General features: G+C 34.9%; 1 protein-coding gene and 1 long non-coding RNA gene across 2 annotated transcripts in view; both read left to right on the forward strand.

Annotated features, from left to right (window-relative positions):
* The window catches only part of LOC117315868, a 548,716-nt gene that overhangs the window by 173,103 nt on the left and 349,046 nt on the right, over positions 1-26,567 (forward strand). The window lies entirely within an intron of this gene.
* Positions 8,097-13,235, forward strand: LOC117314994. The gene is made up of 3 exons (XR_004529657.1): positions 8,097-8,191; positions 10,816-10,954; positions 13,128-13,235. It is a non-coding gene; the product is annotated as an uncharacterized LOC117314994 (long non-coding RNA).

Genomic DNA, 26,567 nt, shown 5'->3' on the forward strand with positions numbered 1-26,567 from the left:
ACCCTGGCCTTGTATAATACAAGTGAAGGTGTGTCTGTGTGGGGTGGGGGTGGGTTGGGGGTAGGGAATGTTATCGTTACCAGACATTTTCATTGTAACCTATATGCAAGTTGTCGGTAAATATACATTTTGAGGCTTTGTGTTGCTGTAATCACAATTTGCAGTCTGCTATACTCTTAGTATATTTAAAGGCGTATCCATGGTTTAGCAATACTACTAAAGCCATTTATATATTACTAAACATAACTGTTGAATTCATATAAGATTATTTTTCTACTTTGTAAACGTCGATATAGAATTTAAAAGCGTCAGAGTGTATGGTGAAATCAGATATGTACCCTACCTGGGCGAAGCATTTAACTGTGCACAAGACTGCCTCTATTAATAAAACTCTTTTGTAAACCCGTTTGTTCAGATTGTGTAGATTTTTCGTGTTTCTCTGTGTCCAGGTATATGTTCGTATACACATGCATACGAAATACCAGCGAGTTAACAGTCAATATACAACAGTGAATTTATACGTTAGACTTTAAACTTATAATTTTCGAGTTTGTTCTAATTTTGTATATAACGTAGTGTGAAAATAAAATCATCGGATATCATTTTGTTGCTGTAAATTTGCACTCTCCACTGCAAATTGAATCACGAGTATATTGAGTACCTAGTAAAATAGCCTTTTACAAAACACTTTTGGTCTAGATGTATGATACATGGTAAAGTAGTTGAGTTATGGATGATAAACAGGAAGGTGTGGTCTATACAAATCTTGAGAATCACCATGAGAATAATTATGATTATGTTCTGTGTAGTTCTGGATGACAAATATGAGGGTATGGTCTATTTAGTTTTAAAGGATGAGCATGAGGATATGGTCCGTGTAGATTAGGACGATGAACATGAGAGTGTGTTCTGTGTAGTTATTGAGGATAAACAGGAAGTTGTTATCGTGTTGTTGTAAAGGATCTGTATATTTCTGGATGATTCACATGAGAATATGATCTGTGTTGTTTCTAAGGATAAACAGGAGAATGCTATCTGTGTATTTTTGGAGGTTAAACAGCTGGGTAAGGTCTGTGGTATTTTAAAGGATAAACATTCGGGTATCACCTATGTAGTTTATAGGATCAACACGAGGCTATGGTTTGTGTAGTTCTGAAAGATAAACCGGAGGGTATGGTTTTTGTAGTTCATGTTGATAAATTGGAAGGTATGTTCTGTGTATTTCAGGATACTAAACATACATGTGTGTTTTGTGTAGTTATTGAGGATAAAGAGGAATGTGTTGTCTGTGTAGTTTTAAAGATAAATAGGAAAATGTGGTTTGTGTAGTTTTGGATATACAGGAGGGTAAGGACTATGTAGTTCTGACATATATGAATACCTTTTGGTTACCAATAACTGTCTTTATTCCAGAATTTCATATACCTTGTCCTTGATACACATAGCCATTAATTAACCCCTTAACTCCCTACTACGCCAAACTACGCCAATAGCACTTCGGTGTAAGATAAATGGTCGTATCTCCCTTATCTGCTAACCGAATATACCTAATAAAACTGGAGAACATATCCTACAACATTTGTTCTTTGTACAATTTCATTTGTAAGTAAATATCCTCCAATTCTGTAGTGACCAATGTTAAGTTTTCTTGAACGAGGAACACACAGAGGAAAAAATTTGTTCTGAAGAAAGAAAATCACAATTTGCAGTCTGTTATACTCTTAGTGTATTTAAAGGCGGAAACATGGTACAGCAACACTACTATAGTCATATATCTATTACTTAGCTTGACTGTTTAAATCATATAAGATTATTGTTCTACTTTGTAAACGTCGATATATAATTTAAAAGCTTCAGAGTTTGTGCTATAATCAGATATGCACGTTACCTGGGCGTATTTTCATCATCGAGAATTTCCCCGACCAGACCCTCCTCTTTATCCCCCAGAACTACTCTGACCATATCCTTCAGTTTATCCTCCAGAACTACTTCGACCACACCCTTTTGTGGGTTTTTTTTCCAAACCAACACTCTCCTTCGTATTTGCATAGCTCACGTGCCACTTTATACTCCAAAGCTTAAATTAAACAAAAGATAAACTACTCTCGACCTTGTATAATACAATTGAAGTTTGGGGGGGGGGGGGTATGGGATGTTATCGTTACCAGACATTCCATATTCTAATTGTAACAACATCTAATGTAAATTTCCATTTTGATGCTTTGTATTGCTGTTATGAAGAACATAAAAATAACTTTTTGCAGTACATTATACTGTTAGTAATATGATGTAGATGTAATTTGTATTGTAATCTGATGTAGATATAATTTGTATACATATATGTCTGTTTCAGGTTGGAGATCAGATCCTGGAGATTCTGAGCTTCATTGTTGAATCCATATAAATTATTTTTCTACTTTCTCTCAGTTTCAGATCAATACCCTTCTGTGTTTTCGGCCTCTTCTGGGTGTGTGTCATTCGATTCCTGAAGTACAGATGCTAGATTCCTCAGAATCTATTGGAATAAAAGGAAACATCAATCATGCTTCCATTCCTGATAGTCCGGGTATGTGTAGTATTTCTGTCCTCTCATTAGAGAAGTCAAGTGGAAGGTTTCATATAAAGGATCATTAGCAAAAGTATTATTTCACTATACTTTTTTTCATTCATTCTTCTTTCTTTTCAGAAAAAAATGTCTTGATATCAGTTCTTACAATCAATTATTGTAGAATCGAAAAAAATAATTTGGAACATTCGGAACGGTGACATATGCGTCCATATAAATAAACATTCTTTTGTAAACACGATTTGGTCGTGTCGCTGAATTTGTAAAACCCAGTTTGACAAACGACATATTCCCAATAATGCGATTACCATGGACCGTGATAAGATGGGAAACTGATTACGAAAAAGAAACCCGATCAATACTCACAGGTATATAACATAGGTTATATCTAGAATTGATCTATAATCATCCTGAAACGAAAGGAAAGGGAAACAGACGGAACGGAGAGTAAATATCCGTAAGTCCTGTAGTGACCAATGTTAAATTGAACGACGAACACACATAGAGATAATGTAGACATTATCGTTAGGGTCGTGAAACTATCCCCGACCTTGTATAAGACGAGTGGAGAGTGGTATGGTGCTCATTGTTAAGATAACCAGATTCCCTACTCTCATTGTAACATCCAAGTTGTTGGTAAATATATTTTTTAGTCCATTTTTTTTGGTACGGGGGCATGATGGGATACTCCCAAACGCAGATATAATTAAAAAAGGAAACATAGCCAACCAGCCCTTACTAAATCATTACATATACCAAACGCTATTCATCAGCCAATCACAACTGACGATTTATAGGAAGTAACTGGAATTAGAAATGGGCAACAGCTACTATTTCTTATATTAACGAATATTTATTCATATCACCCAAAATGCTGCCAGTAACATTATAGTTAGATAATGAAGTCAAAGTTATGTATTGTATCTGATTGACATGTTTGTCAACTTATTTTCAAAATGCACATTAATGTCACTTATTAACAAATAGTGTGACAGATAATACATGCACACATTTTTATATTTATTCACATAATGAAGATATATACGTTATATAAATGTTTGAGTTGTCTCTCTTCTCACATAAGCTATGTCTAGCTAAAGGTTTTTAAGATGTTTTGATAGTTGGCTCGTCCATTATGTACTTGTCTCAACGAATGGCGATAAGAGATAATATGTTTGGACCATCATTTCAAGCTACAACGCAAGAGGATATCACGGATGATTCGGGTAGCGGTGAATGTCTTGGTATGTTTCATGGACGATATCAAAGATAGATAAGTTATTGCTGAACATGAAAAAAACATGAAAAAAAGTTCATGCTCGTATCTCTCGCCATAGTCACGCTTCGCGCTACCTTCGAGTGCGTCGCCGTGCCCCCTTATGCAAGTCCTGCGCCCTCCAAGTCCACTAACCTTCTCCACAATTTATTAGCAGCAACGAAAAATGTCCTCAAAGTCAGACTCGTCACACAAATCATGCACACTAGACACCAAGTACAATTATCTAAAGTGATCAGGCGTGGTTTAGTATGATGTCTATTATCTGACTTTCGATATTTCTCTCAGACTCAGACCAATAATACCCTTCTGTGCTGTCGTCCTCTTCCGAGTATGTGTAATTCGAACAGTACTGATGCTCCATTCCTCAAAATATCTTGGATTAAAAGGACACACCCATCATGCTCCATTTCTGGTAGCCCTGATCGTTGTAGTATCACTATCCTCTCATTAGAGAGGTCAAGTGGAAGGTTTTCAAATAAAGGATCTTTAGTAAAAGCATTAATTCATTATTCGTTCATTAACGTTTCTTCAAAGAAATTATCTTGATATCGTTTTTTACAACTAAATATTACAGAATCGATATCGAATAATTATGAAAAAAAAGTTATTGTATAACACTTAACGACTACACAACGGTAAATTCCTCCTATCAATTTTATAGTACAAGCGACAATTGTGCAGGAACCGTGACATATGCGTCCCTGTAAATATACATTCTTCTGTAAACCTGATTTGGTCGTGTCTCTGAATTTGTAAATCCCGGTGTGACAAACGACACATTCCCAATAAGGTGATGGCAGTGAGACGGATCGTGATAACAGGGGATAGAGATAGCTATGACTTTACAACGTAAACAATAACGAAACCCGAACAATAATTACAGGTATGTAACATAGTTTACATTCTCTCTAATATTGCTTGATACTCATACTCAAACGGAGTAGACGGATCAGGAAGTAAATATCCCCCAATTCTGTAGTGACCAATGTTAAGTTTTCTTGAACGAGGAACACACAGAGGGACACTTTTCACATTATCGTAAGGATCATCGAGTTCCGCGAAACAAAATATAAACTACCCTCGGGCTTGTATAAAACAAGTAAAGGTGTGTGTTGGGGGGGATATGGAATGTTATCGTTACCAGACATTCTCATTATAACCTACATGCAAGTTGTCGATAAATATACATTTTGAGGCTCTGTATTACTGTTAAGGAAAATGAAATCACAATTTACAGTCTGTTATACTGTAAGTATATTTAGAGGAGTATACGTGGTATAGCAATACTAGAATCATTCAAAGATTACTAAGCTTGATTGTTTTTATAAATTGTCTTTATAAATAACAACTCTTTTGTAAGCCCATTTGTTTAGATTGGGTAGTTTCTCTCTGTCCAAGTAAATGTTCATATACACATGCATAGGAAGTACCATCGAGTTAAAAGTTAATGTACAACTGTGAATGTATACGGTTCTTTGCAGTTTTTAAAGGATAAACAGGAGGGTATGTTCTGTGCAGTTTTTCAAGTATAAAGAGGAGGGAGTGGTCTGTGTAGTTCTGGAAGATTAACAGAAGGATATGGTCTGTGTAGTTTTAAAGGAAAAACAGGAGGGATTGTTCTGTGTAGTTTTTTTTTGGATAAACAGGAGGGTATGGTCTATGTAGTTTAAAGGATAACATGAGGGCGTGTTCTGTGTAATTTTAAAGGATAACTTGAGGGCGTGTTCTGTGTAATTTTAAAGGATAACTTGAGGGCGTGTTCTGTGTAATTTTAAAGGATAACATGAGGGCGTGTTCTGTGTAATTTTAAAGGATACATGAGGGCGTGTTCTGTGTAATTTTAAAGGATAACATTGAGGGCGTGTTCTGTGTAATTTTAAAGGATAACATGAGGGCGTGTTCTGTGTAATTTTAAAGGATAACATGAGGGCGTGTTCTGTGTAATTTTAAAGGATAACTTGAGGGCGTGTTCTGTGTAATTTTAAAGGATAACATGAGGGCGTGTTCTGTGTAATTTTAAAGGATAACTTGAGGGCGTGTTCTGTGTAATTTTAACGGATAACACTTGAGGGCGTGTTCTGTGTAGTTTTAAAGGATAAAATGAGGGCATGTTCTGTGTAATTTTAAAGGATAACATGAGGGCGTGTTCTGTGTAATTTTAAAGGATAACTTGAAGGCGTGTTCTGTGTAATTTTAAAGGATAACTTGAGGGCGTGTTCTGTGTAATTTTAAAGGATAACATGAGGGCGTGTTCTGTGTAATTTTAAAGGATAACATGAGGGCGTGTTCTGTGTAATTTTAAAGGATAACATGAGGGCGTGTTCTGTGTAATTTTAAAGGATAACATGAGGGCGTGTTCTGTGTAATTTTAAAGGATAACTTGAGGGCGTGTTCTGTGTAATTTTAAAGGATAACATGAGGGCGTGTTCTGTGTAATTTTAAAGGATAACTTGGGGGCGTGTTCTGTGTAGTTTTTAAGGATAAACAGGAGTCCGTGTTCTGTGAATTTGTAAAGGATTAACACGTGGTTGTGGTCTATGTAGTTGTTAGGGTGATGAGGGTATGATATCGGTAGTTTTAAAGTGTAAACATGAGTGTATGGTATATTTATTTCTGGAAGAGTAACAGGCGGGTATGATCTATGTAGTTTCGGAAGATAAAAGGGAGGGTATGAATTATATAGTTTAGGAGAATAAACATATGGGTGTGTTCTGTGTAGTTATTGAGGATAAAATAGAATGTGTTGTCTGTGTAGTTTTAAAAAATATATAGGAGTTTGTGGTCTATGTAGTTTCGGAAGGTAAACAGGAGGGTAAGGACTATGTAGTTCTGAAGGATGAAATAGTCTGTCTTTCCTTCACCCTTTCACATTCCAATTTAAACAGAGAGTATCGATATGTAAATAAGATTGTACTATATTTTTAATACAGGTACCTGATTTAAGTTGATGGAAGTCCAAAAGGTCACGTTTTCTTTAAATCAATACATAACCAAATATAGACACTTGTAACAACACTATAGAAATATCTAAATTAAGAGCCAATATAACTGATAGATAGAGTAGCTGTGGTTTTTCGAACATTGCCTGTTCCATATTACAGGTATGTGGCAGACTAGATATGAATGAGTTTTATAAAATCTATAAGTGATACCATAGTAATATAGAATAACTTTGTAAAGGATAAACAATATTTTGTAGAGGATACACAATGCTTTGTTAAGAATGATTCATTCTTTGTAGAGGTTAACCAATACTTTTACGGGATTTTGTTTTTTCTTTCAGCAAATACTATGATACAATCACAAATTGGAATATTTCCGATTATAGTATTTACTGTGAGATAGTTAGGAGTGTGCCTCTCACATTAAGTTTAATAATTAACCAGTACAAAGAGTTATATTAGCAGAAAATTGATGTGAGACAAAAAATGTCCTCAAATTAAGACTCGTCTTATCAATCATACACACTAGACACTATACACACTTATCAAAAAGCGAACGGGTCAGTGCGTGGTTTTGTTAAATGTCCATTATATGACTTTCGACATTTCTTTCAGACTCAGATCACACTTCTGAGGTAACTAATACCCTTTCTTGTTTTCGTTCTCTTCCGAGTATGTGTAATTCGAATAATGCAGTAATATTTATATTTGCTCCGCATTTCCCCATTGACACAATGGTAAGATGTAGTTGCCACCACACGCATATAACACCCAGTGCCTCAGACTATAACACCCAGTGGGCCAGGGGACATAAAAAGGCGGGATTTTTATTTTTAATTTTTTAATTTTATTTTTTTTTTTGTTTTTTTGTTTTTTTTTTGTTAGTTACGTTTTTTTTTCAAAGTTGGCGGAAATGGTAAGACAATGTAAAAGTAAATAAAATATACTCTATTCCTCAAACCATCTTGGATTAAAAGGACACACCCATCATACTTCCATTCCTAGTAATCCGGATGGTTGTAGTATTACTATCATCTGATTAGAGGAGTCAAGTGAAAGGTTTCAAAATAAAGAATCTTTAGTAAAAGTATTGATTCATTATTCTTTCATTAAGTTTTCTTCAAACAAGTTGTCTTGTTATCATTTCTTGCAACTTAGTATTGCAAAATCGATATGAATTAATTATGAAAAAAGTTCGGGACCTGTAACATTGTACCTACTCACTGCGTACCACTAAACGATTACAAACCGGTAAACTCCATATCAAGTTTAAAGTACAAGCGGTGTGACAACCGACATATTTCAAATGAGATTATGGCAGTGAGACGGATCGTGATGACAGGGGATACAGATTGATATGACTTTACAACGTAAACAATAACGAAACCCGAAAAATACTCACAGGTATGTAACATAGTTTACATTCTCTCTAGGATTGATTGATTGATACTCATACCGAAACGTAGCAGACGGATCAGGAAGTAAATATCCCCAAATTATGTAGTGACCAATGTTAAGTTTTCTTGAAAGAGGAACACACAGAGGGGAAATTTTCACATAATCGTTAGCATCACCGAGGTCCGCGATACAAAAGATAAACTACCCTGGCCTTGTATAATACAAGTGAAGGTGTGTCTGTGTGGGGTGGGGGTGGGTTGGGGGTAGGGAATGTTATCGTTACCAGACATTTTCATTGTAACCTATATGCAAGTTGTCGGTAAATATACATTTTGAGGCTTTGTGTTGATGTAATCACAATTTGCAGTCTGCTATACTCTTAGTATATTTAAAGGCGTATCCATGGTTTAGCAATACTACTAAAGCCATTTATATATTACTAAACATAACTGTTGAATTCATATAAGATTATTTTTCTACTTTGTAAACGTCGATATAGAATTTAAAAGCGTCAGAGTGTATGGTGAAATCAGATATGTACCCTACCTCTGCGAAGCATTTAACTCTGCACAAGACTGCCTCTATTAATAAAACTCTTTTGTAAACCCGTTTGTTCAGATTGTGTCGATTTTTCGTGTTTCTCTGTGTCCAGGTATATGTTCGTATACACATGCATACGAAATACCAGCGAGTTAACAGTCAATATACAACAGTGAATTTATACGTTAGACTTTAAACTTATAATTTTCGAGTTTGTTCTAATTTTGTATATAACGTAGTGTGAAAATAAAATCATCGGATATCATTGTGTTGCTGTAAATTTGCACTCTCCACTGCAAATTGAATCACGAGTATATTGAGTACCTAGTAAAATAGCCTTTTACAAAACACTTTTGGTCTAGATGTATGATACATGGTAAAGTAGTTGAGTTATGGATGATAAACAGGAAGGTGTGGTCTATACAAATCTTAAGAATCACCATTTGAATAATTATGATTATGTTCTGTGTAGTTCTGGATGACAAATATGAGGGTATGGTCTATTTAGTTTTAAAGGATGAGCATGAGGATATGGTCCGTGTAGATTAGGACGATGAACATGAGAGTGTGTTCTGTGTAGTTATTGAGGATAAACAGGAAGTTGTTATCGTGTTGTTGTAAAGGATCTGTATATTTCTGGATGATTCACATGAGAATATGATCTGTGTTGTTTCTAAGGATAAACAGGAGAATGCTATCTGTGTATTTTTGGAGGTTAAACAGCTGGGTAAGGTCTGTGGTATTTTAAAGGATAAACATTCGGGTATGACCTATGTAGTGTATAGGATCAACACGAGGCTATGGTTTGTGTAGTTCTGGAAGATAAACCGGAGCGTATGGTTTTTGTAGTTCATGTTGATAAATTGGAAGGTATGTTCTGTGTATTTCAGGATACTAAACATACATGTGTGTTTTGTGTAGTTATTGAGGATAAAGAGGAATGTGTTGTCTGTGTAGTTTTAAAGATAAATAGGAAAATGTGGTTTGTGTAGTTTTGGATATACAGGAGGGTAAGGACTATGTAGTTCTGACATATATGAATACCTTTTGGTTACCAATAACTGTCTTTATTCCAGAATTTCATATACCTTGTCCTTGATACACACAGCCATTAATTAACCCCTTAACTCCCTACTACGCCAAACTACGCCAATAGCACTTCGGTGTAAGATAAATGGTCGTATCTCCCTTATCTGCTAACCGAATATACCTAATAAAACTGGAGAACATATCCTACAACATTTGTTCTTTGTACAATTTCATTTGTAAGTAAATATCCTCCAATTCTGTAGTGACCAATGTTAAGTTTTCTTGAACGAGGAACACACAGAGGAAAAAATATGTTATGAAGAAAGAAAATCACAATTTGCAGTCTGTTATACTCTTAGTGTATTTAAAGGCGGAAACATGGTATAGCAACACTACTATAGTCATATATCTATTACTTAGCTTGACTGTTGAAATCATATAAGATTATTGTTCTACTTTGTAAACGTCGATATATAATTTAAAAGCTTCAGAGTTTGTGCTATAATCAGATATGCACGTTACCTGGGCGTATTTTCATCATCGAGAATTTCCCCGACCAGACCCTCCTCATTATCCCCCAGAACTACTCTGACCATATCCTTCAGTTTATCCTCCAGAACTACTTCGACCACACCCTTTTGTGGGTTTTTTTTCCAAACCAACACTCTCCTTCGTATTTGCATAGCTCACGTGCCACTTTATACTCCAAAGCTTAAATTAAACAAAAGATAAACTACTCTCGACCTTGTATAATACAATTGAAGTTTGGGGGGGGGGGGGTATGGGATGTTATCGTTACCAGACATTCCATATTCTAATTGTAACAACATCCAATGTAAATTTGCATTTTGAGGCTTTGTATTGCTGTTATGAAGAACATAAAAATAACTTTTTGCAGTACATTATACTGTTAGTAATATGATGTAGATGTAATTTGTATTGTAATCTGATGTAGATATAATTTGTATACATATATGTCTGTTTCAGGTTGGAGATCAGATCCTGGAGATTCTGAGCTTCATTGTTGAATCCATATAAATTATTTTTCTACTTTCTCTCAGTTTCAGATCAATACCCTTCTGTGTTTTCGGCCTCTTCTGAGTGTGTGTCATTCGATTCCTGAAGTACAGATGCTAGATTCCTCAGAATCTATTGGAATAAAAGGAAACATCAATCATGCTTCCATTCCTGATAGTCCGGGTATGTGTAGTATTTCTATCCTCTCATTAGAGAAGTCAAGTGGAAGGTTTCATATAAAGGATCATTAGCAAAAGTATTATTTCACTATATTTTTTTTCATTCATTCTTCTTTTTTTTCAGAAAAAATGTCTTGATATCAGTTCTTACAATCAATTATTGTAGAATCGAAAAAAAATAATTTGGAACATTCGGAACGGTGACATATGCGTCCATATAAATAAACATTCTTTTGTAAACACGATTTGGTCGTGTCGCTGAATTTGTAAAACCCAGTTTGACAAACGACATATTCCCAATAATGCGATTACCATGGACCGTGATAAGATGGGAAACTGATTACGAAAAAGAAACCCGACCAATACTCACAGGTATATAACATAGGTTATATCTAGAATTGATCTATAATCATACTGAAACGAAAGGAAAGGGAAACAGACGGAACGGAAAGTAAATATCCGTAAGTCCTGTAGTGACCAATGTTAAGTTGAACGACGAACACACATAGAGATAATGTAGACATTATCGTTAGGGTCGTGAAACTATCCCCGACCTTGTATAAGACGAGTGGAGAGTGGTATGGTGCTCATTGTTAAGATAACCAGATTCCCTACTCTCATTGTAACATCCAAGTTGTTGGTAAATATACATTTTGAGTCACGATCCTATCTTTGTGTTACTGTTATGAAGAATACAATCACACTTTGCAGTCTGTTATCATGTTTATATATTTATAGGCGTGGTACAGCAATAATAGACAGTTACATTTACCTGTACACAAGAGATTTTCTTTCTCTTTTGTAAACCCGTTTTTTGAGGTTCGTACTTCGTTCGTGTTTCCCTGTGTCCAGGTAAATGTTTGTATACGCATGCATACGAAGTACTAGCGAGATAACAGTCAATATACAACAGTGAATGTATACGGTAGACTTATACGTTTCTCATTTTGTATATATCACAGTATGAACAAAAAACACCAGATATAGGAAAAATTAAGCGACTGGTCATTTAAAGTAAAATTATCTCGAAGACAAAATGATAGCCTCTTTACTATATCTGAAGCTATTTTTTTCCGATCTAAAAAAGACAACTTATATTATTTTGTGTCTAGTAAAACGGCCTTTTACAAAACACTTTTGGTCTAGATGTATGCTATATGGTAAATTGTTTTACTTATTTCTGTTAACATTTCCTCATCATTCATAACTACAAAGACCATATTATAAGTTTGTCCCACAGAACTACACGAACCACACATTCCTGTTATCATACATAACTTCACAGACCACACCCTCACTGTTTATCATCCAGAATTTCACAGACCACATCCCCACGGTTTATTATCCATATCTACATTAATTAAATTCTTCTGTTTATCCTCCATACCTACCCCGACTTCACCCTCATGTTTATTCTCAAAACGTTATCCGACCACACCCTTCATTTTATCCTCAAGAACTACTCCGACCACACCCTCTTGTTTGTCCCAGACAACTACATAGATAACACATTTATTCATCCTCAATAACACCACAAACCACTCCCTCACATACTCTGATAATAGTCTTCTGTTTATTCTCAATAACTTATCCGCTAAACCTACTCGACGACACCGTCTTCTTTATCCTCTAGAATTACTCTGACCACACCTTCTTTTTATCCCCAAGACCTACCCCGAAAACACCCTTTTCATAATCCTCCTGAACTACCCGACCACACCCTTCAGTTTATCCTCCAGAACTACTCCGACCAAACTCTCTTCTTTATCCTCCAGAGCTACTCCGACCACATCCTTCAGTTTATCCTCCAGAACTACTCCGACTACACCCTTTTGTAATTGTTCCAAAACAACACATACAACACTCTCTTATGTATTCCCAATTACCTCACACAACCCACGGTCCAGTTTATCCTCCAAAACTTAAATTAACATCTATTTCTTTTGAATTGCTACACATAATACACCATCGATGTCGACCGTGAAAGAGAACAGAACAATGGGATTGTTCGTTGGTACATATGGCACAAAATAATAAAAAATTAAAGAGAACAGCTGATTATACCCTCAAAAATATAAAATTTAGAAAATTTGAACTCACAAAGCTATACTTCCTGCTTCTATGTTTTACATTATCATGAGTGATGCGCCTCATATTTCAATTATTTTTACTTGCAGATGTCAGGACGGCAACAAATGCCACGACGTTGTGTGATTGTGAATACTTATACAGTTTACAACTAGAATACCCTGAATAGAATAACTCGGACTATGGCGAGTCACGGTGTAAGTGGTTTCTTAATTGTTACTCTCGAACAGACGTGTTTGTTTAATTCAAGGTCATGTCGAATACAAACATAACTACAGGTAGTAATTTTAAATTGGGATAAAAGTACGAATTTGTTCTTTCTCTAACTCCAAATAAATAAGTTTAGTTTTGTTGACTTGTAAATATAGTTAATATTCTATTATAAAACACATTTCGAGATATGGCGTAATACATGCTTACATGTGATCATTTGAAATTCAATGTTTGGGTATTTGTGATCAGTATCATGTTGACAGTATTTGAAGACTCTTTCTTTAATTCCGAATGGGGTATAATTTGTTTGGTATTAAAAAGGCCGAAAGACTGCCGTTCTTATGTTTATTTGTAATTCACAAATAACGCGGAGTACATGTTTATATCGATATGTGTACATAACAGATTTTGTATTATAATACCACATTCTATAATTTCTATAATTGATGTCAATCGCCATTTAACAGAGAGGTAAATAAGTTGTATCTGTATTCATCTGCCGAACATCGAGATTCTGTCAATGTGCTACCCTGATCTGCAATAGCCCCATTTTGAGACAACATGTCAGAATTGCGATCAGTCAGACTAGGGGCATCTTCTTTGACTAGCGGGATTAAAGGCGTAGGAATAGGATTTAACTTTGGATTTACCAGGATCTGAAAAACGTCCAGGAAATCATACTATTTTCATTACATAAATCACAATATGAGTTTATATCACAAATGTAAATGTATTGCATTATTTATCAAAGCGATATTGTCCGCCTGAATTAGTTGTATCATAGACAAACGATATCGTAGATTTGTTTTTTTTTCTTTTCGAAGTAAGTACATTCAATCTATGTTTGTAATGTCATGTTGAATCTTAATTATATGCCAACGGTCTCATATGATAATTCATCTGAACGTTTCCAAATGCCTTCGTATTCATGTTTTGAACAGCTAATCGACCGTGACACCGGACAAAATGCATTGTCATAATGTTGGGATGTTTTTTTATTCAGATCTATTTCGATCTGGTGACCGCTGTTGCTGAAGGCAACAAAGCCAGAGTGAAAGAACTTTTGGATCGAGGAGTAAACATGAATACGGTAAGAGCTCACCGACAGTTGTAATGCAAAATGTCAGAAATTGGAAATGAAAAAGCTTCATTCGGAATTATTTTTTCATTTACAAATTTGTAAATTCCGATAAATTACATAGATGTTTATATATCATTGAATTGAATAGTGTAACATCAGAGCAAAGCTGAAGTTTTCCTTTACTTTGGGGTTCGCATCAAATATCCTTGGGTGCATCATACTATCATCCGCTGATGCATAGGCGTTTATATATCAATTCAACATGTCCTCAGATCAAATTCCGTTGTAAGCAATATAGTCATGGCGTTATAAAATAAAGTAGGACTATCTTAACCCGGATGGCTAACTTAGTATTGAGATGTGTTTAAGTTCGGCGCCGGAATAGTAACTTTATTGTGAATGTTTTGGGTATTTCAAATCTGATACGCATTTTCCACGTATGAAACAAATTGGTATAAATGCAAAATAGGTCAAATGACCGAAGATCAAAGTCCTTTTATGCAATTAAATGTATTGAAGTGTGTAACGATATTGTTAACGTTGACGAATAGAAACATATGCATGTACTTAATATTGCATTTACGATCAGAAACTTTAAATTCGATAAGTGTAATTTATATGATCACAGTTTGGATATTAAAAACACCAGAAACAGAAAATGATTTGAATAAAAATACCTTCTCATTCACCAAAACATGCGTCTATTAATGTGATTATGTGAAAAGAACAGATAAGTTCAATAGAAAAAGCAGATATTACATAACATCAAGAATAACTCATTTGTGACCGTAATATACCCAAAGTGGTGGAAAAGAAATGTCCAGGGAATTACATTGGGCTAATGGAAACTTGTCTCCATTGGGAGTGGGTACCCTTATAAGTAAGGCCTGGACGTGGGGGTCTAATAAATTCATTTTAAAACTAAAAGATGATTAATAAGAAATCAAGTACACCTCTTTTGGTAAATTGATATATATACCCCAAATGATGACAGGTTCTTGATGCAAAACATCAAATATGCAGGCGGTAATGAATCCCAACAAATTTTAGTTTGATACTCTACCTTAAGCATATAGAAATGGATACGAAAAACAAGCACATCAAATGATTAAATCGGGCAAATGGAACGAAAAGAACTAATGCAAAATATATGTATTGAGGACATTTGGCGTCGTGACAAATCAAACATATTTAGAAGAAAGAACTATTGTAACTAGTTAATTAATTGATTACATGGTATCAAGCATAGAGTTATGTCCCTTCACAGAAAGTGATCAGTACTGGAAATTCTCAAATACGATGAAATTGAAAAAAAAAAAAAAAACTACTTCAGAAATTAAAAATAAAATAAATGTTTAAAAGAAATTTTCGTTTTTTTTTTTTTTTTTTTGTAATGTATAGCATGTAGTTGGTAAAACTCGTATTCAAAAACAACAAAATTAATATCAAAATAAAGAATGAAGTGTAGTAAGGGGCGATAACTCAGTTATCGCTCCTTGCGGAGCGAAATGAAGGTATCGGCTAATTCACCCATTTTGCCGGCTATTGTAGCGATTTGAGGGTGGGAAAAATGGCACATACAATCTTTATTGTTTTTTGAACCATCGTAAAACTCGATTCGATCTAGGTCTGGATGTGTGGGGTATTCCTGTGAAAATTGTATTTATGAGATATTTTGGGTCAAACATGCCAAAATCGTCATTTTGACTGGCAGCTTCTGTTATCAATAATTATTATTAATTTTATTTCAATCCGAAAATCTGAAACTCCAAACATAGCAAGTAGAGATAGTTCTGAAGAAAAGGATATCTTCAGTTTTTCTATACCTTTCATAGAACGGCCACAATAATGTTTTGATAAAGGGTCGTATTTTTCGAGAGATTACGGATGTTACGTCACGAGTACGTGACGTAACCAAGAATGTGTGGAATGTAGTGTATTGCGGGACGATGCTAGTTCAGACTACTTTGCCGGAGCTAACTGAAAAACGACTCTATACGTTTTGATTAAACTTTCCACACTTGTAAAACTCGGTGTGATCTAGTCCTTGCATGTTCCGTATATCTCTGAACAATGTAGTTATGGAGATATTTTGAGTACAAACACGCCAAATTCGACACTTTGATTGCTGTTTTCTGCACAACTCGGCCTAGATAATTGACGCATAAAGCCAACTTATTGAAACTCCACACATCACAGGTACATGTAATTCCAAAGAAAACTGTATCTTTAGTTTTTCTATATCTATCACAGAACGGTCACAATAGGGTTTTAAACATAGGTACTATGTACCGCGAGGTCACACATTCCGGAGAGTCTATTACATGTACGGACGTACGTCAGGAGTGACGTTACTAAGTCTCTGTTCTGCTTGATTGAACTTGTAGCGCTCGGTGAGCTTCTTGTATTTATTGTCACTGCCAGTATTTCTTACAATTTTGCAATATCAGAGAAAATACAAAAGACACAATTCTCTACTTCCCTACATTTTTTTTTTTTTTTTTTTTTTACATATTTATCACAAACATCTCTATCCAAAATACATAATTAATATTGTTTCTACATATATGGTACATTATATTCTTTTTCTTGTCGTGTCCGTGATGCAACAGTTTCCGCTGAGGTCACAAGGGTACGTATAATCGAAAGACAGTAAGCCCGACATTTACACTGCACTGGGGAACCCGCGCCTGGGGAATTCCCGCCTTTTTTACACCAGAATCTTACGTCATTCTATTTTCGCAGTAACAGTGTGTATTTGTGATTTTCTAAATCTCAACACACTACTCTTTGTCCTCGTATCATTTACAAAGTACCCGTTTCATGTCTTACATGTATTTACTCGGGAAAACAGATACAAACCACAGAAACGCATTCTACACAGGGACTTTGTTCACGTGAAACACAAGCTGATTGGCCGGTTGTGTTACGCAAATCGATAACACACTTTTGGGTGTGGATTTGACCTCTACGCCTGACCCGGATGTATATAATCTGTATTTGGTGACAGCTGTTGACAGACATCTCCTGATTATGTCCAACATGCTGTGTTGAAACCATTATACCTTTCTCTCTCAGATGTTGATCTTAGCCAAGTGAAATAAAAACAAATTGTAAATCCAATTTTAGGAAGTTATTATGAATTTTAATATTACAATGAAACATAAAACGAAGATTATTGTGAACTCGGTCTCTATATATGACTTTATAACAAGAAGTGATGTTTAGGATTTTGTGTACGCTTATGGAATTGTTTTTTTAGTATTAATACTCAAGAGGTATTCTAAACTAATTAATTTTAAAATATAATGAACGGCAGTATAAGCAACGAAATTGATCAATTATTCTTTATTCTACCATGTTTGCTATGCAACGACAGTTTTGATTGGTTACAAACAATGTATTATTTTCCAATATACACGCACGTGTCAATATACACGTTTGTGAGTCACGGCTGTTACAATGCTATATATTTATATTTCCACTCAATTCAGACTCAATGAACCTACCACAGTTAACTCGAGTCATTTTCAATGAACTATATCAAGTCCGGCGTAGGAATACATTTGTCGAGCTTGGACTATATTTTTTTAATTCCTTTTCAAAAGTGATCATATTTATATGAAATAAATTCCTTTAAAACTAATTTTTGTTTTAATTGCTATTAAGTTTGTTCACGAAAGAAATACTGAAAGTATTAACCATATGTAGACGAAGAGTGATGACGTACATTTCCGTGGTAGACTTGCACAAGTCCCTTTTTGTCAAAGACAAAATATTGTACAAAATATCAAAAAAATATAAATATAAGGATTGAATAAAGTTATGTTGAGGTGTATGGGGGTATAAACCTCAATACTCGTTCTCGTTGTATATCTTACAACATTACACGAATCATCGTTAATTATTTCTTAACTATCGTGGTAATGAGATCTCAGGATTCCGATGGATGAATTGACGTTAGAATATTATAAAGAATTAAGTATGGTAACGGAACGTATTAGTTTTCGAAGATTTCATTATTGTCCAATTGCAATGAAATTTAAATTTGGTATGTAGGTATATCATAGGTCTCTTGTAACCTCACTTAACAATAATCATATTTTACCGAAAAGGTTGCCAATTTCTCTAGCCTCTGATTGGTGCAAATTTAGATATTGTTTTATTTCAATGAAATAGGGGTATTATGGGACAGCAAGGTAAAATTAATGGGTTTCATTTTCTTGGCAGCAAAACAGTTTACTTATTTTTTAACGTCCTATTTAATGCCAGGGTCATTTAAGGGCGTGCTTGGTTTTTGTAGTGGAGGAAAGCTGGGGGGCTAGTAATAAAGTGTCGGGACACCTTAACCACTCGGCTACGGCGGCCCACAACACAGGTCTTCTTATTGGTCGAAATGTAGATAGTGAGCGGTTTTCATGAAAACTGCTGGAACAGAGTTATCGCCCCTCACTACACTTCATTCTTTCTGTGACATCCTTCAGGTGTCACCCCACTAGTATCGAGGTATATCAAATATCAAAAGATCCAGGTCGTCTCTTTTACAACCCAGTTGCATTCGCGAAATTATGCTTGACAACGTTACTATTTGATTCAAGCCGATATAACTGTGGTAGAAACATGTTACACGCACACAAAAAAGCCTTACTCGGGTGAAATTAAATTCCATATCCAACAAACACTCACTGTGTAACCTCTATATCTCGCAATTCACGTTGATTGGGATATCATCAAATATGCATTTACCCAAGTAATGCAGAAAATTTAGCACCGAAGAAATGCCATCCTCACAGTAAAGATATGTTATGAGACCCGTGTAAAAAGAGGAAAGGAAATATATCAAAAACTGAAGAACAATCACATTATTTATGTTATTGAATACAGTAAAATCATAGCTGTGATAACTGCAGACACAACTAAACGTATCTTACAAAAATGTACCATGGTGACCAAAGGAAGCAATGATATAGTGCATAGCATATTATTTTATACAACATATTAAAAAACAATAACATTATATACGATGCCATGACGATGATCATCACAGCGCCAACATGACTCTATTGTCCTGGCTGCGTTTGATTCATCCGTAGTACATAGCAGACGTTTCCACGATGTTGGTCACAATGCTGTAACAATCACGCCATTTGATCCTGACTGCATTGATACGTTCGTCAAGGCAGCGTAGATTAACATTGAAGCAATGGTATACGGTGTTTCCAAATGTTAACATTAATCAATAAATTAATTCATGTACTGAAAAAAGTGTGCGCAACGGATGAAATTGACTGAAGTTTCAGTTTACCTGATGGCACATCCTTATAAGGCACATCCTTATAGCTCTGCCCACACTCATTTTGGACTAACTGATTATCAGATTCAAGGTTTTTTTTGGTGATACATTTTAGAATTTGAATCAAGTAAACAAAATAACTTGGTTTGTTTATCGGATGCATTGAGAGCTAACATGTTTAACTCTTTACTGAACTTGCAATATTAGCGTTTTCCAAAGGCCGATGCAGGTGTGTTTCGCAGTCATTGCACTTATTAAAACATTAATATGATTTTAAATGTAACAGTCAACTGATGATCGGTTACCCCTGAAATTATTGATTAACAAAATATGATATTTCGTTTACAAATGCTATGTATCTAGTCTGTGGATTCATAACCTGTTAGAAATCCTACATATGAAGTAACTAATTCATGTTAAAAATACATATTAAGAAATAAATATCGCTGTCTGTTCCTACCATTTTCCAGGGGGATCCTTTGGGAAAGGCGGCAGAGTACGGTATTACCTTATTAACACATATCTGCGCATAATAATAATAATAGTATTATCATTACAGACGATACAGGGATTAAGCTGTAATAGCAGTATTGCATATAGTATTGTTAACCTCTGCCAGTCTTCCGAAATAGATATACCAGGCTTGCTGTCTAACCATTAGGTAGACTAGAAAACGTATTATGTATTATGGCATCGTTAGACGGACAATGGAATAAGGAGTTCTTTCAAGAAATAACTAATGTCTGTTTTGAAATCATTACCTTAACTAATTACAACCTTATGGACTTTATCTCACCATACATTAACCTCCTGTTCAAGCTGCAGTATGGAAACTTATAAAGGTGATCATAATTCCACCTACAACGATTTTATTTAAATACTGTTCGATGATAATTGTGTTAACGATCATTTCCAATATTTCCCTATAATGCCTCCTCGTAATAGCAACACAATTATAGCAAATTATCAAGGCATGTATGTATGTATTTAATGTATGTAGCAGTGGGAGGTCACAAAGACAAAATAACACTTCTCCTAGACAAAGGAGCAGATAGTATTAAGATAAGTGTAGCTTTGTATTATCATATTAACACATGTCTACGCTCAAGGATAATTTCAAAAAATGACGGGGATACAAAGATCAATTTATCTGAAAGCCAAATAAAGGCAGTATTTTACATAGTATGTTGTTATCTGGCTTGATGTTTAACCAATAGCTAGACTAGAAAACGTTAAAAGGCATAAAATCACATGCCGTAATAAACAAGTTTGGTATCACTTGGACATCGTTAGGCGAACAACGGGAGGAGATCTTTCAAGAAACTACTAAAGACAGTTTTGAAAGTATTGCTTGTAACTATTTGACGGGTTGATGTCACCATATATTCATTACTCTAACGGTTTTTGATGATGACCTCTCGTACAAGCTGCCGTATGTCAACATAACACGATTACCTTTATATAATGTGCGATAATAACAATGTTATCACTCTTTTTCCGGCTTTATGTACTAATATTTTAATATTATACTTATTCGTAATAGCTACACAACTATAGCAAATCATCAAACCTGAAAAAGAAAAAAAAATCACTAATCGGCCGACTGGAACAGTCTTATTTGAACTAGTAAAATAAATATTAAGACTGCTTAACTAGTTGGGTGACACCTGAAGGATTTTACAGAAAAAAATGAAGCATAGTGAGGGAGCGATAACTCTGTTTCAGATGACAGCAGTTTCCATCAAAATCGCTCAATATCTAAATTTCAACCAATGAGAGGAATGTCTGGTAGTTGTTTGGCCGCGGGGCGGAGTGATTAAGGTGTCCCAACATTTTATCACTAGCTGTCCATCTCAGGGTGGCGTGTTCGAAACCCGCGTGGGGCAGTTACCTGGTACTGACCGGAGGTCGGTGGTTTTTCTAGGAGTAATCCAGCTTTCCTCCACAACAAAAACCAGGCACGTCCTTAAAACACCCGGGTTTTTAGTAGGATGTTAAACAAATATAAGTAAAACTGTCTTGTTGCCAAGCAAATGAAACCCATAAAGTTGAATTTGCTGTCCCATTAAAACCATATTTCATTGAAATCAAACAATATCTAAATTTGGACCAATCAATGACCATGAAATGGCGACCATTTTGGTAAAACCTGAAATTTAGGTGACCAGAGGGACCCGTGTCCCATTATGTACATGCATATCAAATTTAATTAAAATCGGACAATATCTTAATTTGGACCAGTCAGAGACTGGGAAATGGCAGTCATTTTGTTTAGAAAAATGTTAAAGTGAGGTTACAAACATAACCGGTGTCCTATGATATATCTACATACCAAACTTCATTGCAATCTAATAATATCTAAATTATAACTATTTCAATATTTTACTACAATATTTTCGTAATATCTACACGACTAAAGCAAATCTTCAAACCTGGAAAAAGACGAATTTCACCGATCGGCCGACTCAAGCGGTCTCATTTCAACAAGTAAACTAGATATTAAGAATGCTTAATTATAAAGAAAGTGACAGTTTTGAATATCTCTTGTGACCAAAGATAATACTCTAGAGCTGTATTGTTAATGAAAAACAGTCATAATTCAAACCACTTTAAAACTATCACATAGTATAAACAATATTTAATCAATATCAAAATTTCAAAGGAAATCAAGGATCTTTCCACTATATTAGGGTTAAGAATCTTTCCGCTTACAAAGTATTTGAAAATGTTAATGATTCCTCACTCGGTGTTTCCTTGTAACCTGTCGCTCCAGCATCCGCGTTGTTGTGTCACCCAAAAACCGCACAGCTTTTAGGTAATATTTTGGAAAGCATATATGTCCACATGAATCACTCCACACCCTTTTAATTCGATATACAAATATAGCATAGGTTTAGGTGTGATGTCAATGCAAAATAACAGGAAAATATATTTTGTATTTTCTCCAAATTTCACTATTTTGTTTTTCCGTTAGTTGAGTTTTAAAACTTACAATATTTTTTTAGGCGTATGTTTTTGGAAGATGCCTTAGTTCATTCAGATACAGCCGCCCCTTTCAAATTTCGTATGTTCATTCGTTAATTTGTTATAGTTCAACTAATTTGTTTCTTTTTTTTTTAATTTTCTTTTTGTTATCAAAGCTCAGTTAAAAAGAAATCCAAGGCTTTCATATGTATACCACCTTTTCTCTTGTATTTTGGTATGTACATTACTAGAGGTCTAGACATAAAGTTCTGGCAAAAAATATGGAATATATTTATTATTATTTTTCTTAGATTTAGCAATGTTTTGAACTATGCTTTTAATTTCAAAGAGAGTCGTTAAGTATACTTCCCATACCCTTCTGATCTGGGTATATATCATTAAAGGGACAAATATGGTTATTGTGCGTTGACAATATCACATTTTTCTTCTTGATTTTATCTTGAATTTTTACATATCCTTATTTAATATTCATCTGATTGATTTGTTTTGTATTTACTCGAGGAATTACAACCAAATTACAAAATAGCTTGTGTTTGTTAATCAAGTGCATTAATATTACATTGTGTATAATGTTAAATATGTAAATATATATATATATAATAGTACTACATTATCATATCAATAATAGTAGTAATATTATAATTAGTATGGGGGATCCAAAGATTTAGCTATCTGTAAGCATTGTGGTATACTAAGTACAGTAAACATTTATATGGTTTGAAGTCTGACGGATTAGAAGAATCAGGTTATATATCATACCCATAGGTAGACTAGATAACGTTGAATTGCGACCAATCACCTGCCTCAATATAAGCAAGTCTTGTCTCTCTTGGACATCTTCAGAAATAAAATAGGCGAAAGAAATGTTCATAGAAATGGTTAATGTCTGTTTTTACACTATTACTTTAAGCTAATTGTTGGGGCTAATTTTACCATATTTTCATTACCCTAACGGTTGGTGATACTGAATTCCTGTAGAAACCTAAGTATTTCAACGTATAAGTGTGATATCGATTTCATCTACCAAGATTTTGCATAGATACAAGTCAATAAGAATAGTGTTACCAATCATTTTTCATCTTCTGTTAGATTTATTCAACTTGTTAGACAACAATTATGGCTGCTAAATGAGATATAGGAGTTGAAAGTCTGGAATATATGTTGTCAAAAAAAGATAACACTCTATAGCTTTAATTTAAAGAAAGTCTATATTCGTTCTAACCACTTTCGACTATATCCCATCATCGGTTTAACACTTGAAATCAGCATTTTAATCAACCAATTAAATTTTCTACGTGCATACCAATTGAAATGATACAGATTCCAAATAGGGAGTTTCATTTTTAATAGTGTTATACCGGCATCAACGTTGCAATTCCATCCAAGATCCGTATATGATAAAACATTAATATACTTTTTAGTGTAAAAATATATTATTTCAATCGTTAAAATGGAAAATATAAGAATAAAATCGTTTTCTCATGTTTGAAAGGGCATGAGAAGGCCGCGGTATGGTCCGTTAGTATCAGATTGCGGAAAGTGTCCAGCGTTTTCGAGTGGGAAAGCGGGTACGAATCTGTGCAAGTTCGGCTGAAATTGTCTGTATACTTAATATTGTAATACACAATTGCCACATGGAGGACAATTCCAATTCGTCAAGTACTGCCGAAATAGTCTCGCGATCTTAGGACGCACTGCAGGCCAGGGGGGAAACATTCATGCAATATTGTATAATTGTCACGGGATTTTGGCAAATTCCGCGAGAAAATAAATGCGCATGCGACTTAATGTTGCATTTATAATATATTAATGTTGGGTGTCCAACGTCCTTATCGGGAGGTTTTCATCTGTCATCGTGTTCTCTCGTGGTCACATAACCGGCGCGAAGGCCTACATTAACACCTGGTCGATACATTAGGTCAGAGCACCCGACTAACGTATTCTGCCGTATAACCAAATGTGATACACTTGTTCATCGTACTTAGAAACCGAGGAAAAGTTCAGTACATTCTTATATTTATTCACGTACAGTAACATAACGGCGCTATAAACTGGTTTTAATCGACGAAGTGCCGATTAATTGGCTACTTTTTTAATTGTTTTGACGATGTTTGTCATTTGCTTAAGAATGTAACCACTTTTCGTTGTTCTGGTACAAATACCTTCACACTCTTATCTGTTTCATGAGTATTGATTTTGGGTAGTCTGGTGCTCTAGGACGATCTATAGAGCAAGTGTTAATGTTCATGCTTCAATATTGGAACTCTTCAGTGGTTTAAGTACCGAAATTGGCATAAAGAAACAAAACAACGTTGATAGACGAATGCAATGGATCGTTATTAATTCAATTGATTATTAACAGACGATTACTAAAGACATAAAGTATAGTTAGAAGTTCTCTGTTGTAAGTGCAAGTTTTCTAGATTCAACACTGTGGTAAAACCACGGTCCTTGTCGTTGCCCTGACAGCCGATCCAAGCTACGATCACGAATGCATCGACAAAGTGAAAGTTGAAATCGCATGCGCAACGTGCCGTTTTTTGTTGAAACTACATCCACACCCCTGATGTGAAGAGGCTTTCACATCAGCATAATCACAATATATATCTGTACAGCATTGGCTAATCATGTCATTTTAAACAACTGAACTCGAGATATATGTCAATTTGATTAAGTAGATCTTTAAAAAAAAAATATTATCACTTAAATATTTGGTGGTTGTCCAAATTGGAAAAGCAATTGTTAATAGTCTGCAGCAACAAGTTTTAGATATTCATTCGCGTAAGTAAATATTCGCTCGAAACCTATACATAAGATAAATCCTGTCGAAACTTATTTTCATTTCCCAGTCAAATGCGTCGGATTTGTATATTAGTCTGGAAATAAATTTCCGACGACATGATTTGTGTTTTTCTCTCTTTTTTTAATTTAGGCTTTTTGAACATTTTGTTATCATAAAACCGAGATCAATAGCTTCTGAAAAGCTTTTAAGTCTTTAAGTACTAATTTATCAGTTATTAATTATTAAAGATGAAACCTTAACTGTCGGTTATTATCATTTTCCAGGGAGATCCTTTAAAGCATGCAGCAAGAGGAGGTGACAAAGACATAGTAACACTACTCCTTGACAAAGGAGCAGATATCAATAAGGTAAGTGTTGTAATGCATTATTATAAGAGCGCAGCTCTAGGGCGCCGAAGGCTCTCTAAATACTGGAAAACGGTACCTCCGACAAGAGTTGCCTCCCTTCCAATACATACGAACAAAGAAAATCGTATGGTCCTAAAAACCGGTACCAGAATGGCTCAAAACCGGATGTAGTATTATCATGGGCAAAAATCTTGAACAATATCAACACCAAAGTCTCACTATAGTGTTTAAACATTAGTTATGTATGACTTTTGTTCTTAGATGAAAAATAAGTAACAAAACAGTGTTTAAACATTAGTTATGTATGACTTTTGTTCTTAGATGAAAAATAAGTAACAAAACAGCGGTATGTTTTCGCTTTGATTTTTATCATGTCGTCCGTAACCGATCGTGAATTACCGAATGTCATCGTCTCCATTCACGTCTGACCTAGATACATTGTACACAACAAGACATGCGAGTACGTTGGAATTAAACTCAGTATATAGGGTCCTTGTAATTATTTTGGTATGTGGTTCCAGTCTGATCTGATCAAAGGTAGGCATTTGCCGATAACACTGTGTTATGATCGATTCTATCGTAAATATATAGGCCGCCTTGTCGATTTATTTTCTCAGCGTTAACGTTAGGCTTACGACAGGCACTTGATTTACATTGTAAACAATAACATGCCGAAAGACAACTAGGCTAGGCATATGCATAGGAAACAAGTGCCTATCGGTTACGTCCCAGCTTTTTTATTGTTAGTTACAGATGATACGATGTGTCTGACTCGCATTGTTTATTATAATTAGAAGAAGGTTATAT

The sequence above is a fragment of the Pecten maximus genome, chromosome 17, assembly GCF_902652985.1.
Source record: "Pecten maximus chromosome 17, xPecMax1.1, whole genome shotgun sequence".
Classification (NCBI taxonomy): domain Eukaryota; kingdom Metazoa; phylum Mollusca; class Bivalvia; order Pectinida; family Pectinidae; genus Pecten; species Pecten maximus.